Raw genomic sequence first — 16,337 nt, 5'->3', positions numbered from 1 at the left:
CCGCTGAAACCCCAAGTGATTACATTGGGATCCCATGAATCCAAGATCGAGAATAGACATATTAGCTGCTGCAGTGTTGTCATGTTTCTAGTGATCCATCACATGACAATGATGGCAACGACTCCATCCATGCCACGACCAGCCTCGCGCTGCAGCCGGCAGGAACACTGACGTCTCCATCTCATTAGACAATAGTATTGAAGGACATAGCTTGATGTCGTAATTGTAGCAGGTTAATGTTTGAAAGCATTACATCTCTCAATAAGCATGTTTGACAAGCAAACCAATTATGATATTTCTAAATATGGAAATAGTTGACAAACACAACAAGCTAATAAAAATGAGCTTTCAAATCTTGAATCTACTACAACTATTTCTAGCACATAACATAACTAAAAGGTCAGTAGAAGGCCAAGCAAGCATATACCAGGGACAATGTGCGGAAAAGGGGCTGCTCCCATGATCCAGTTTGCCACATGTGTCACTTGGCGGATGAAGACACCATTCACTTGCTAACTCAATGCCCATTTGTTCAGGCTCTTTGGCGGCTCATGCTGCTACCTGCAATCTCCCGGCTACTTTAGCCCCCTCCAGTGACACCACCTGCCTCTCAGACTGGGTGGAAAGTTCCGTTGCCAAACCTGCTGCCCTGAAGAAGGGCTGGAACTGCCTAGTGCGGGCCATACGATGGTTCACGCGGAAGGAGTAAAATGCCAGAATTTTCTGCAACTCAAGTTCCACCATTTTTAGTGTCTTCAATCTGATGTTGGATGAGATCTCACTTTGGACAGAAGCCGGGCACCCCAAGATCATGCTTTTGGTCGATAGACCCCAAGAGCCTAATTGTTTCTTGGCTAACCTTGTTGTTTGTTGTACATGTGTTGTTCTTCCTTTTGTTTATTGCTATCTGTTATGTACGGCTGCTTTTATAAATGAAATAAAAAGGCCGCCCAGTCAACATTTAGTCAAAAAGTAGCAAATTATATCCAATAATTCATATGATTGCAAAAAAATGATTCCAACCCGATCTTTCACGCCCAATGGTTACTTGTCTTCTCCTTTATAACATATTGTATATCTACTTCCCACATTAATATGCTTGATACCGATGTTTCTTAGTCGCCAATCCGTAGATACTATTCTTATTGTATGAATTATGAATGAATGAAACAGAGATGCACATTTATCACATCCAAATCGAACAACACTACAAAGGACTAAAAAGAGAGTAAAAATTCAGGGGGGACCACTACATACCCGGTGGTCGTTCACATTGGCTGCATCAGCCCCACGCCGTTCTCTTAAAAAATTATTATAATGAATGGATGCCCCTTCCATAAATTGATAAATGTGAGATTCCAAGAGACCTTTAGATGTGCGAGTTTCTTTTTCACTGGTTCCCTTTTTGTCTCTAGCTGCCTTTCCACTGCATACAGAGTTCAGTTTATCATCAGAAAACTCAGCTACAAGCCTACAACAATGCAACAAAAATGTGTACAAGGCATAATACTGATTGTGACTAAAATATTCAGATTGTATAATTGTACTTGGCGAAGAAGCATTTACCTACAGGATAAAAATAAAGTAATAAAAGAAGCACAACACACATTACTAATTTGCAAATTTTCGTAAAAGAAAGAGAAAAGGGATTACTAAAGAATAGTACAAACCGGAAGCATACCCATACTCGGTTGTTCAATCCAAGATCTATCTCAAATGATATGTTTTTTCTCCCAAGGGCCTCTCACATTCTTAACAGGCCAGTTGATGTTTCAAATGTATAACCATCTGCACTTGCTGCAAAATACTATATTACTATACTGGGATAGCAGTATCAGGAAACTAAAACACAACAACATTACATCGCTAAAATGTTGTCACGGGTGATCTGAGCAAAGATTACCAACACAATATTTCTTTACTTCTAATTTTCAAAGCAGATAGAAACACTGAATTACAAGCTTGAAGATTTGCCATCCATTATGAAAGCACTGGATTCATGATGTCATTCGCTTTCACCTCTGGGGCATATATATTGTTTCAAACTGCTGGAGAGAACATGCATAAGTATATATAATAACTATGTATGAAGCTTAGGGGAGGATACTGAATATTAGATGTTGATAGTGACCTTTTCGACACATTTAAGCTGAGATCATATTTGATAGATGATATGTCTCCAACGTATCTATAATTTTTTATTGTTCCATGCTATTACATATTGTGTTTTGGATGTTTGATGAGTTTTATTATACACTTTTATATTATTTTTGGGACTAACCTATTAACCCAAGGCCCAGTGCAAACTGCTGTTTTTTGCCTATTTCAGTGTTTCGCAGAAAAGGAATATCAAACGGAGGCCAAACGGAATGAAACCTTCAGGAGCGTGATTTTTGGAACAAACGTGATCCAGAGGACTTGGAGTGGACGTCAAGCAACCAACAAGGAGGCCACGAGGTAGGGGGCGCGCCTACCCCCTGGGTGCGCCCTCCCCCCTCATGGGCCCCTCGTGGCTCAACCGACCTACTTCTTCCTCCTATATATGTTCATATACCTCGAAAACATCCAGGAGCACCACGAAACCCAATTTCCACCGCCGCAACCTTCTGTACCCAAGAGATCCCATCTTGGGGCCTTTTCCGGAGCTCCGTCGGAGGGGGCATCGACCACGGAGGGCCTCTACATCAACTCCATGGCCCCTTGGATGATGTGTGAGTAGTTTACTTCAGACCTTCGGGTCCATAGTTATTAGCTAGATGGCTTATTCTCTCTCTTTGGATCTCAATACAAAGTTCTCCTCGATCTTCTTGGAGATCTATTTGATGTAACTCTTTTTGTGGTGTGTTTGTCGAGATCCGATGAATTGTGGTTTATGATCAAGTCTATCTATGAACAATATTTGATTCTTCTCTGAAATCTTTTATGTATGATTGGTTATCTTTGAAAGTCTCTTCGAATTATCAGTTTGGTTTGGCCTACTAGATTGATCTTTTTTGCAATGGGAGAAGTTCTTAGCTTTGGGTTCAATCTTGCGGTGCTCGATCCTAGTGACAGAAAGGGAAACGACACGTATTGTATTGTTGCCATCGAGGATAAAAGGATGGGGTTTATATCATATTGCTTGAGTTAATCCCTCTACATCATGTCATCTTACCTAATGCGTTACTCTGTTCTTATGAACTTAATACTCTAGATGCATGCTGGATAGCGGTCGATGTGTGGAGTAATACTAGTAGATGCAGGCAGGAGTCGGTCTACTTGTCACGGACGTGATGCCTATATACATGATCATGCCTATATATTCTCATAATTATTCGCTTTTCTATCAATTGCTCGACAGGAATTTATTCACCCACCATAATACTTATGCTATCTTGAGAGAAGCCACTAGTGAAACCTATGGCCCCCGGGTCTATTCTCCATTATATTAATCTTTTGTCAACAAGTTATTTCTATTACCTTTTATTTTGGAATCTTTACTTTTAATATTTATCATAAAAATACCAAAAATATTATCTTATCATCTCTATCAGATCTCACTCTCGTAAGTGACCGTGAAGGGATTGAAAACCCCTTTATCGCGTTGGTTGCGAGATTCTTATTTGTTTGTGTAGGTACGAGGGACTTGCGTGTGGCCTCCTACTGGATTGATACCTTGGTTCTCAAAACTGAGGGAAATACTTACGCTACTTTGCTGCATCACCCTTTCCTCTTCAAGGGAAAACCAACACAGTGCTCAAGAGGTAGCAAGATGGATTTCTGGCGCCGTTGTAGGGGAGGCTATGCACAAGTCAAGACATACCAAGTACCCATCACAAACTCTTATCCCTCGCATTATATTATTTGCCATTTGCATCTCGTTTTCCTCTCCCCCAATTCACCCTTGCCATTTTTATTTGCCCTCTTTTTCCGTTCCCCTTATCTTTTCTAGTTCATCTCTTTTTGCTTGTTTCTTGTTTGCTTGTGTGTTGGATTGCTTGCTTGTCACGATGGCTCAAGATAATACTAAATTGTGTGATTTTTCCAATACCAACAATAATGATTTTATTAGCACTCCGATTGCTCCTCTTACCGATGTTGAATCTTGTGAAATTAATGCTGCTTTGCTGAATCTTGTCATCAAAGATCTGTTTTCTGGCCTTTCTAGTGCAGATGTCGCTACCAGTCTAAACAACTTTGTTGATTTGTGTGATATGCAAAAGAAGAAAGATGTGGATAATGATATTGTTAAACTGAAGCTATTCCCGTTTTCGCTTAGAGATCGTGCTAAAATTTGGTTTTCGTCTTTGCCTAAAAATAGTATCGATTCATGGAATAAGTGCAAAGATGCTTTTATCTCTAAGTATTTTCCTCCCGCTAAGATCATAACTCTTAGAAACGATATTATGAATTTTAAGAAACTTGATCATGAACATGTTGCACAAGCTTGGGAGAGGATGAAATTAATGATACGTAATTGCCCTACACATGGTTTGAATCTTTGGATGATTATACAAAAAAATTATGCCAGATTGAATTTTGCTTCTAGAAATCTTTTAGATTCGGCCGGGGGAGGCACTTTTATGCAAATCACTTTAGGAGAAGCTACTAAACTCCTAGATAATATTATGGTTAATTATTCTCAATGGCATACTGAAAGATCTACTAATAAAAAGGTCCACTCTATAGAAGAAATCAATGTTTTGAGTGGAAAGATGGACGAACTTATGAAATTGTTTGATCATAAGAGTGTTTCTTCTGATCCTAATCATATGCCTTTGTCTACTTTGATTGAGAATAATAATGAATCTATGGATGTGAATTTTGTTGGTAGGAACAATTTTGGTAATAACGCGTATAGAGGTAATTTTAATCCTAGGCCGTTTCCTAGTAATTCCTCTAATAATTATGGTAATTCCTACAACAATTCTTATGGAAATTATAATAAGATGCCCTCTGATTTTGAATCTACTATTAAAGAATTTATTAGTTCGCAAAATAGTTTCAATGCTTTGATTGAAGAAAAATTGTCTAAGATTGATGAGTTGGCTATGAACGTGGATATAATTCTCTTGATGTTGATTCTTTGAAACTTAGATCTATTCCACCTAAGCATGATATCAATGAGTCTCTCAAAGCTATGAGAATTTTCATTGATGAGTGCAAAGAAAGAACCGCTAAGATGCATGCTAAAAAAGATTGCTTTGTGAAAGCGTGTTCTTCTAGTTCCCATAATAATAATGATGAAGATCTAAAAGTTCTTGATGTGTCCCCTATTAAATCTTTGTTTTGCAATATGAATCTTGATAATGATGGGACTGGAGATGAGTCAACTTTAGTTAAAAGGCGTACCAATGATTCGGAGCTTTTAGATCTTGATGCAAAAATTGATAAAAGTGGGATTGTAGAGGTCAAAACTTTAAATAGAAATGAACCCACTATATTGGATTTTAAGGAATTTAATTATGATAATTTCTCTTTGATAGATTGTATTTCCTTGTTGCAATTCGTGCTAAATTCTTCGCATGCTTATAGTCAAAATAAATCTTTTACTAAACATATCATTGATGCGTTAATGCAATCTTATGAAGAAAAGCTTGAATTGGAAGTTTCTATCCCTAGAAAACTTTATGATGAGTGGGAACCTACTATTAAAATTAAAATTAAAGATCATGAATGCTATGCTTTGTGTGATTTGGGTGCTAGTGTTTCCACGATTCCTAAAACTTTGTGTGATTTGCTAGGCTTCCGTGAAATTGATGATTGTTCTTTAAACTTGCATCTTGCGGACTCCACCATTAAGAAACCTATGGGAAGAATTAATGATGTTCTTATTGTTGCAAATAGGAATTATGTGCCCATAGATTTCATTGTCCTTGATATAGATTGCGATCCTACATGTCCTATTATTCTTGGTAGACCTTTCCATAGATCGGTTGGTGGAATTATTGATATGAAGGAAGGGAATATTAGATTCCAATTTCCGTTAACGAAGGGCATTGAACACTTTCCTAGAAAGAGAATTAAATTACCTTGTGAATCTATTATTAGAGCCACTTATGGATTGCATACCAAACATGATAATACCTAGATCTATCCTTGCTTTTATGCCTAGCTAGGGGCGTTAAACGATAACGCTTGTTGAGAGGCAACCCAATTTTATTTTTGTTTCTTGCTTTTTGATTCTGTTTAGTAATAAATAATTCATTCATCCTATGTGTAGATGTGGTTTTATGCTTTTAATTAGTGTTTGTGCCAATTAGAACCTTTGGGGAGACTTGGGGAAGTCTTTGCGATCTTGCTGTAAAAAAACAGAAACTTTAGCGCTCACGAGATTTGCTGCCATTTTTTACTGGAGAGTGATATTTAGTTAATTGTTTTTGAAGATGATTAATAGATAAATTCCTCACGTCTAGAAATTTATTTTAGAATTTTTTGAGTTCCATAAATATTCGAAACCTACAGATTACTACAGATTGTTCTGTTTTTGACAGATTCTGTTTTTCGTGTGTTGTTTGCTTATTTTAATGAATCTATGGGTAGTAATAGAGTTTATGAACCATAGAAAAGTTGGAATACAGTAGGTTTAACACCAATATAAATAAAGAATGAGTTCATTACAGTACCTTAAGTGATGGTTTGTTTTCTTTTACTAACGGAGATCATGAGATTTTTTGTTTAAGTTTTGTGTTGTGAAGTTTTCAAGTTTTGGGTGAAGATTTGATGGATTATGGAACGAAGAGTGGCAAGAGCCTAAGATTGGGGATGCCCAAGGCACCCCAAGGTAAAATCCAAGGACAACCAAAAGCCTAAGCTTGGGGATGCCCCGGAAGGCATCCCCTCTTTCGTCTTTGTCCATCGGTAACTTCACTTGGAGTTATATTTTTATTCACCACATGATATGTGTTTTGCTTGGAGTATCTTGTATGATTTGAGTCTTTGATTTTTAGTTTACTACAATAATCTTTGCTATACACACCTTTTGGGAGAGACACACATGAATCGGAATTCATTAGAATACTCTATGTGCTTCACTTATATCTTTTGAGCTACATAATTTTGCTCTAGTGCTTAGTTTATATCTTTTAGAACACGACGGTGGTACTATTTTATAGAAATAATTGATCTCTCATGCTTCACTTATATTATTTTGAGAGTCCTTTAGAACAGCATGGTAATTTGCCTTGGTTATAAATTTTAAATACTAAGAGAAGTTGGATGCTTGATAGTTGTTTTGAGATATAAAGGTGGTAATATTAGAGGTGTGCTAGTTGAGTAATTGTGAATTTGAGAAATACTTGTGTTGAAGTTTGCAAGTCTCGTAGCATGCACGTATGGTAAACTTTGTGTGACAAATTTGAAACATGAGGTGTTCTTTGATTGCTTTCTTATGAGTGGCGGTCGGGGACGATTGATGGTCTTTTCCTACCAATCTATCCCCCTAGGAGCATGCGCGTAGTGCTTTGTTTTGATGACTTGTAGATTTTTGCAATAAGTATGTGAGTTCTTTATGACTAATGTTGAGTCCATCGATTATACGCACTCTCACCCTTCCATCATTCCTAGCCTCTTCGGTACCATGCATTGCCCTTTCTCACCTTGAGAGTTGGTGCAAACTTCGCCGGTGCATCCAAACCCCGTGATATGATACGTTCTATCACACATAAGCCTCCTTATATCTTCCTCAAAACAGCCACCATACCTACCTATTATGGCATTTTCATAGCCATTTCGAGATATATTGCCATGCAACTTTCCACCGTTCCATTTATTATGACACGCATCATCATTGTCATATTGCCTTGCATGATCATGTAGTTGCCATCGTATTTGTGGCAAAGCCACCATGCTTAATTTTCATAAATGTCACTCTTGATTCATCGCATATCCCGGTACACCGCCGGAGGCATACACATAGAGTTATATTTTGTTCTAAGTATCGAGTTGTAATTCTTGAGTTGTAAGTAAATAAAAGTGTGATGATCATCATTAGAGCATTGTCCCAAGTGAGGAAAGGATGATGGAGACTATGATTCCCCCACAAGTCGGGATGAGACTCCGGACAAAAAATGAACAAAAAAGAGAGGCCATAAAAAGAGAAAAGCAGGCCCAAATAAAAAAATGAGAGAAAAAGAGAGAAGGGACAATGTTACTATCCTTTTTCCACACTTGTGCTTCAAAGTAGCACCATGTCTTCATGATAGAGAGTCTCTTATTTTGTCACTTTCATATACTAGTGGGAATTTTACATTATAGAACTTGGCTTGTATATTTCAATGATGGGCTTCCTCAAATGCCCTAGGTCTTCGTGAGCAAGCAAGTTGGATGCACACCCACTTAGTTTCTTTGATGAGCTTTCATATATTTGTAGCTCTAGTGCATCCGTTGCATGGCAATCCCTACTCCTTGCATTGACATCAATCGGTGGGCATCTTCATAGCCCATTGATTAGCCGCGTCAATGTGAAACTTTCTCCTTTTTTGTCTTCTCACACAACCTCAATCATTATATTCTATTCCACCCATAGTGCTATGTCCATGGTTCGCGCTCATATATTGCGTAAAATTTGAAAAAGTTTGAAAAGGCTAAGTATGAAACAATTTCTTGGCTTGTCATCAGGGTTGTGCATGATGAGAGCATTTTGTGTGATGAAAATGAAGCATGGCCAAACTATATGATTTTGTAGGGATAAGTTTTCTTTGGCTATGTTATTTTGATAAGACATAATTGCTTGGTTAGCATGCTTGGAGTATTATTATTTTTATGTCTAAACTTTTATCTTGAATCTTTCGGATCTGAATAATCATGCCACAATAGAGAAAATTACATTGAAGAATATGCTAGAAAGCATTCCACATCAAAAAATCTGTTTTTATCATTTACCTACTCGAGGACGAGCAGGAATTAAACTTGGGGATGCTTAATACGTCTCCAACGTATCTATAATTTTTTATTGTTCCAAGCTATTATATATTCTGTTTTGGATGTTTAATGGGCTTTATTTTACACTTTTATATTATTTTTGGGACTAACCTATTAACCGAAGGCCCGGTGCAAATTGTTGTTTTTTTTGCCTATTTCAGTGTCTCACAGAAAAGGAATATCAAACGGAGTCCAAACGGAATGAAACCTTCGGGAGCGTGATTTTTGAAACAAACGTGATCCAGAGGACTTGGAGTGGACGTCAAGAAACCAACGAGGAGGCCACGAGGCAGGGGGCGCGCCTACCCCCCTGGGCGCGCCCTCCCCCTCGTGGGCCCCTTGTGGCTCAACCGACCTACTTCTTCCTTCTATATATGTTCATATACCCCGAAAACATCCAGGAGCATCGTGAAACCCTATTTCCACCGCCGCAACCTTCTGTACCCAAGAGATCCCATCTTGGGGCCTTTCCCGAAGCTCCGCCGGAGGGGGCATCGATCATGGAGGGCCTCTACATTAACTCATGGCCCCTTCGATGATGTGTGAGTAGTTTACTTTAGACCTTCAGGTCCATAGTTATTAGCTAGATGGCTTCTTCTCTCTCTTTGGATCTCAATACAAAGTTCTCCTCGATCTTCTTGGAGATCTATTTGATGTAACTCTTTTTGCGGTGTGTTTGTCGAGAGCCGATGAATTATGGGTTTATGATCAAGTCTATCTATGAACGATATTTGATTCTTCTCTTAAATCTTTTATGTATGATTGGTTATCTTTGTAAGTCTCTTCGAATTATCAGTTTGGTTTGGCCTACTAGATTGATCTTTTTTTGCAATGGAAGAAGTACTTAGCTTTGGGTTCAATCTTGCGGTGCTCGATCCCAGTGACAGAAAGGGAAAGGACACGTACTGTATTGTTGCCATCGAGGATAAAAAGATGAGGTTTATATCATATTGATTGAGTTTATCCCTCTACATCATGTCATCTTACCTAATGCGTTACTCTGTTCTTATGAACTTAATACTCTAGATGCACGCTGGATAGCGGTCAATGTGTGGAGTAATACTAATAGATGCAGGCAGGAGTCGGTCTGCTTGTCACGGACGTGATGCCTATATACATGATCATGCCTAGATATTCTCATAATTATTCGCTTTTCTATCAATTGCTCGACAGTACTTTGTTCACCCACCGTAATACTTATGCTATCTTGAGAGAACCCACTAGTGAAACCTATGACCCCAGGTCTATTCTCCATTATATTAATCTTCCATCAACAAGTTATTTCTATTACCTTTTATTTTGGAAACTTTACTTTTAATATTTATCATAAAAATACCAAAAATATTATCGTATCATCTCTATCAGATCTCACTCTCGTAAGTGACCGTGAAGGGATTGACAACCCCTTTATCGCGTTGGTTGCGAGGTTCTTATTTGTTTGTGTAGGTACGAGGGACTTGCGTGTGGCCTCCTACTGGATTGATACCTTGGTTCTCAAAACTGTGGAAATACTTATGCTACTTTGCTGCATCACCCTTTCCTCTTCAAGGGAAAACCAACGCAATGCTCAAGAGGTAGCAATAGACGTAAACTCCTACATGAGTATAACATCCAGGTCCAGTATTTGACCAACTATTGCATTGCAAACACTGTCGGGTATTGAGTATACCAAGGAGACCTACTTGCTATTTTAAAACTACACGAGTGAGCCTCCTAACTTTCAATATGACAATTTATGACAGATCTGAATAAACAAAATTGATCTATCCACACTATTTCAATATGACCCAACACACTTGTGTAATTACAGATGCCACACCAAGTCAAGAAAGTAAATCACCTGTGAAATAGAAAGATGTTCACCTAACGATGCATTGGCACAACATATATGTTTCATAAGTATCCCTCGCTCTACTGCTTGGGCACGAGCTCAATCCTCAGACCCGCTAGCTCCGCGCATGAGTCATGTGAAAATATGCACCTAAGCCAAAAACATGGAAGAATCACAAATCACTTACTATTAAAAATGCATTGACTTTCCAGAAAACCAAGGTTTGAATAGTAGTTAACTACATGGAAGAACATGTCACAAACATGCTGACCAGCCCCCTCTTGCTCAGAACCAGGTGCTGTTGAGGGGCTCTGATGATGTTCTCGATGCCCCTCAGAACCGGACGGTTCATATTCATGCCATCATGGCCGTCTCCGACATATATTTTACTTCCTCCACTGTCGCACCCTAGTGCTTCTCAAATCTCACTTCCTGCACATGATTCTCCATTATTGACGGTATGCGTGTAGAAAAAAGCCAAAACAAATTTCTCTTTCAGAAACCGAAAAACCTAGGGATCCACTGCCGCCTCTCGAGTTCATTGATCCGGACCATACCTCACTTCATTCTGGAAAAGATAATGAATAGATATACCATGCAGATAATTGAGACTTTTTTAACACTTGCTATGCACATGAACCTGCACTGTGTTAGTAAATTATTCAGAACAAAAATAACTTGACTTGACATAGACCAGGAAGAAATCACATGAAGTCGTGAATTAGAAAACTAGTATACCTATTATCCCATCTTAGTAAATATTTGCTACACAAGACATTAGTACAGTAATATGTAGCAACAAAATAGGGAAGGTCATAATCAAAAACTCAAGACGAGTTCGAGCTCTTTGAGAATCAAACCAAGAACCATAGAAAGTTTAAGAGAGGAGAGGGAAGATAAGGAAGAGTTACTGGGTGGCTGTCCCCCTGATCTAGTGGTTAATTTAGCATAACAGAAGAACACAATGGACGTGGTAGGAAAGAATACAACAACCTGAATTATAAGGCATAAAGGATCTTGCTGATAGCATACTCCCGATCCTGTGGTTAATTTAGCATAACAAAACAACACAATGGATGTGGTAAGAAAGAATACAACAACATGGATTGTAAGGCATAAAGGATATCGCTGACAACGTCAAGTGGGCACAATGAAAACTGAATCTTCATAATTAGTGCTTGATGCCAAATCCTTAGAATACCTCTGACAGAGGTATCAATGCTAATTACGCTAATAGTTGCAATTTAATTCTACCTGGCCCTAATTCCTACTTCGACTTCAACAAAGTATTATCAAGATTCATGTTAAACTGAATTTAGAACTATATATACCATATGAAAATGGAAGAGGCAGGAGACCAAGGCTACTTGCCCATCATGTAAATCCATGTAAAATTTATACAATGTGTGTGTTCGTACTTTTTGGAAAAACTGATCAAATAGATACAAGACAAGCTAACTATTACAGGTTAATCAAAAGCTTACACAGCCGTTTTTCGACAAAATGCAGAGAGATTCCAATTGAGCATCATGAAAATAGATCAAATCGTGCAGCTAGCGATACTGATGTGGTGGATGATTGCATATGACCAAAACATGGAACAGAAGGGAAATAGTTTTGTACAAAACACACATAACATATTTAGTACTCCTATTCTGTTACCACCACTTCCATCTAAATGTGCTCTTACTCACAAATTGCACAATCAATCTGCATTGTACTAATAACAAAGTGTGCTCCAAGTATTCGGCATTATATCCCTGTTAATTAACTCAAAAAAATTATGATGCAAGGCAATTGTTTCAGCCATAACAAGATTGTGATCAATAGTGTCATCTAAATGGCAAAAAATTAGAGTAGCATCTCCCAAGGATCCTTGCTCTCCTTACATGACCTTGCACATAAACAGATTAAAAAACAAATCCACATGTCATAATTCAGAAGCAAATGCATTAGAACAACAAAAATTCAGAAGCACTTAGCAAATGAATGGCATCACCTGGATGAATATAGTTTTTTCTTCTAAACTGGTGTTAAATGGACTACTTGCACAGGGCCGGTCCTGACATTTTGGGGGGCCGGGGCAAAACTAAACCTAGGGGCCCTTAATATAAACAAAAGTATGTATTTCCAAAAATATTTTGAATCGCTAGTCAAAGAAAATACAGTATGTTTCTCTTTCTTTTTTACTATTTATACAATATGTTCCTGTTTAAGTCTCTTCGTTAGCAATATATCTGGTAGCTTTATTGTTATGTTTATCCTATAATTTCTTTCATCCTAATCAGCTGTAGAAAAAACTGGCACCTCGTCTAGAATAATGAATAATTTAAATGCCAATGATCACTCACGTTATCATCCATTTAGATGTCAGATTGTATTATGTATAGCCCCTATATGGATTAGTTTAATCCTCCATATAAAAAAATAATAACCCGAATGATATCTATCCGTTAACAATACTGATAAATCAATTGTTAGTTTCCAATTGCAACAACGCAGAGGGCATGTCGATGATCATTCATACTTCTAATCAACTATCATGATAAAATTTCCTAGGCCATACATACAGACTACCTATAAAAATAGAGATTAGAGACATACCTTCTTTTCTGTAACTGTCATCGTATCCTAACAGTATTGATCTAGCCTCCCACCGAGTCAGTGTGGTCTCGTCCGAGGCAGCGACTGCAAAAATGCTACACTTATGGACAAGTTACGGATGAAACTTAACTGCTCCGAGCCGAGGCGGCACCATGCATGCATAGTAGTAGATGGATATCAAGCTTCGCGATCTTGATCTATTCTCGCCGTCCGTATCATTGTCGCTTCCCACCAGTCCTGTTTTTCTCACAAAAAATTGGGCGCACAACTTTCGGCTTCTGAATTAAGGAAGGTGTTTTTCACGGAAAGATTAAGTAAGGAAACTAAGAGCGGATTGTTTCCATAACCGTGCCTAATTAACCGCATCCAATAACTGCTCTATTAATTAATTGGAAGGACCATCAATCGTATACTAGAAGCACGAAGAAAGGAAGGCAGGAAATCAGGGAAAAGGTTGCAGGTGCACCTCGGCGTTCTGGGCAGGAAATCAGAGAAGAATTGGGGGCCCCTTGGCACCTGGGGGCCCGGGGCGGCCGCCCCGTTCGCCCCCCCTCAGGGCCGGGCCTGTACTTGCACTGTAAGTTAGATCAGGAAAGCACAATCAGACCTCAAATAGATTACAACCTATGAATCAAATAAATAAATCACACGAATTTGCTTGAGAAGTTTGTAGTGCTGAAAGAAAGAAGATCTTTAAAAGAAACAACAACATCACTAAAGTTTACCCCGACACAATTGCAGATCCTCTTCCACTTCTTTCATTGTAATCAAACAAGAATTCAGAATATACCACAATGCAAATTCCAAAAATTAGAGAGTAGCTTGAGGCATGATTGAGTCGTAGGGGGAAATTAGGGCAGCAGGGAAGAGGTAGGAAGCTAAGAGGAACATCTGCGTGTGGTGCTCACCATGCGCCTCCATGTAACACCCGACCTCCACATTCTTTGCCGTCGTATCTCCTTCCATCATGAAGCCTACCCCATTCTCCTCATCTCCTACACCCCAACTCTCTGCTCTGACTCCGCCCATGGTTCACCAGGACCACCAGCGCCTACTCCGTCCACTCGCACGCGATCTCGCCCAGGGCTCTACTGGTTGAACCCACCTCGTTCTATCCAGCGTCGGCGGAGGCAGCGGGGAGGGGACGGTTGCCAGAGAATGGGCGAGGAGCAGCCACACTCACGGTCGTTGCGGCGAGCGCTTGAGGGAGGATGATGGGGGAAGGGGATCGGCAGCGACTGCGAGGGTGAGGGCGGCGGTGACTGAGACGGCGAGGGTGCGGGCTTGATGTGCGAGGGCGACAGTGAAGGTATCTGGTGTGGCGTCGCTCGGGGGCACCTGGAGGCTTCGCTTTCTCATTCACATGTTGCCAGACCAAGATGATTTTTTCGCTGGTTTTCTTTCGTCGGTTTATTTTCGTCCATTTTTTTGGCATGGAGGGGAGTACCTGGAGGCATCGCTCCCTAGTAACGTGGGTTGGTTTGATTTTTTTTTTGGCATGGAGGGGACTACCTGGGAGGTGGGAGCAGGGACGAAAATAAACTAGAAAAAGGTGGGACAAAAATAAACTGTGGAACGGAGACTACCAAATCGTCCCTTAGGAGTAGAGATAGGGGATCGTTTGTAGCTAATACGTCTCCATCGTATCTATAATTTTTTATTGTTTCATGTCAATATTATACAACTTTCATATACTTTTGGCAATTTTTTATATTATTTTTGAGACTAACATATTGATCCAGTGCCTAGTGTCAGTTCCTGTTTGTTGCATGTTTTTTGTTTCGCAGAAAATCCATATCAAACGTAGTCCAAACGGGATAAAAACTGACAGAGATTTTTTTGGAATATATGTGATTTTTGGGAAGAAGAATCAACATGAGATGATGCCCGAGGGGGCCACGAGGCAGGGAGGCGCGCCCCAGGGGGTCAGGAGCGCCCTGGGCCCTCATGGCCACCCCGTAAGGCGGTCGGTGCCCTTCTTTCTCTGCAAGAAATCTAATATCCGGATAGAGATCGTGTCCAAAATTCAGCCCAATCGGAGTTACGGATCTCTGGGAATTTAAAAAACGGTGAAAGAGCAGAATCTGGAACGCAGAAACAGAAAGACAGATCCAATCTCGGAGGGGCTCTCGCCCCTCCCACACCATGGAGACCATGGACCAGAGGGGAACCCCTTCTCCCATCTAGGGAGAAGGTCAAGGAAGAAGAAGAAGGAGGGAGCTCTCTCCCCCTCGCTTCCGGTGGCACCGGAGTGCCACCGGGGCCATCATCGTCACCGCAATCTTCATCAACAACTTCACCGTCGTCATCACCAACTCTCCCCCCTCTATGCAGCGGTGTAACCCCTATTTTACCCGCTGTAATCTCTACTTAAAAATGGTGCTCAACGTTATATATTATTTTCCAATGATGTATGGTTCTCCTATGATGTTTGAGTAGATCCATTTTGTCCTATGGGTTAATTGATGATCATGATTGGTTTGAGTTGCATGTTTTATTATTGGTGTTGTCCTATGGTGCTCTCCATGTCGCGCAAGCATGAGGGATCCCCACTGTAGGGTGTTGCAATACGTTCATGATTTGCTTATGGTGTGTGGCGTGAGTGACAGAAGCACATACCCGAGTAAGTAGGTTGTTTGCATAAGGGAGTAAAGAGGACTTGATACTTTAATGCTATGGTTGGGTTTTATCTTAGTGATCTTTAGTAGTTGTGGATGCTTGCTAGAGTTCCAATCATAAGTGCATATGATCCAAGTGGAGAAAGTATGTTAGCTTATGCCTCTCCCTCAAATAAAATTGCAATAACGATTACCGGTCTAGTTATCGATTGTCTAGGGACAAGTAACTTTCTTGTGACAAAAAGCTCTCTACTGAAACTAATTTAGTTGTGTATTTATCTAAACAGTCCCTACTTTTTATTTATGCACTCTTTATTATCTTGCAAACCTATCCAACAACACCTACAAAGTACTTCTAGTTTCATACTTGTTCTTGGTAAAGC

General features: G+C 39.6%; 1 long non-coding RNA gene across 4 annotated transcripts; it reads right to left on the bottom strand.

Annotated features, from left to right (window-relative positions):
* Window positions 1-208: 208 nt before the first annotated feature.
* On the bottom strand, window positions 209-14,658 carry LOC119331122. Of its 4 annotated transcripts, none has more exons than XR_005160390.1 (6): window positions 14,245-14,658; window positions 10,975-13,911; window positions 10,742-10,882; window positions 1,671-1,797; window positions 1,258-1,426; window positions 209-907 (listed from the first exon to the last, which is right to left on the bottom strand). It is a non-coding gene; the product is annotated as an uncharacterized LOC119331122 (long non-coding RNA). The 4 variants fall into 4 exon arrangements; XR_005160391.1 differs by having other exon boundaries at window positions 1,682-1,797; window positions 10,765-10,882; XR_005160392.1 differs by lacking the exons at window positions 209-907; window positions 1,258-1,426; window positions 1,671-1,797 and having other exon boundaries at window positions 10,651-10,882; window positions 10,975-12,626; window positions 12,732-13,911.
* Window positions 14,659-16,337: the final 1,679 nt, after the last annotated feature.

The sequence above is a fragment of the Triticum dicoccoides genome, chromosome 7A (genome assembly GCF_002162155.2).
Source record: "Triticum dicoccoides isolate Atlit2015 ecotype Zavitan chromosome 7A, WEW_v2.0, whole genome shotgun sequence".
Classification (NCBI taxonomy): Eukaryota; Viridiplantae; Streptophyta; class Magnoliopsida; order Poales; family Poaceae; genus Triticum; species Triticum dicoccoides.
This window is presented reverse-complemented; position numbering and strand designations above follow the sequence as displayed.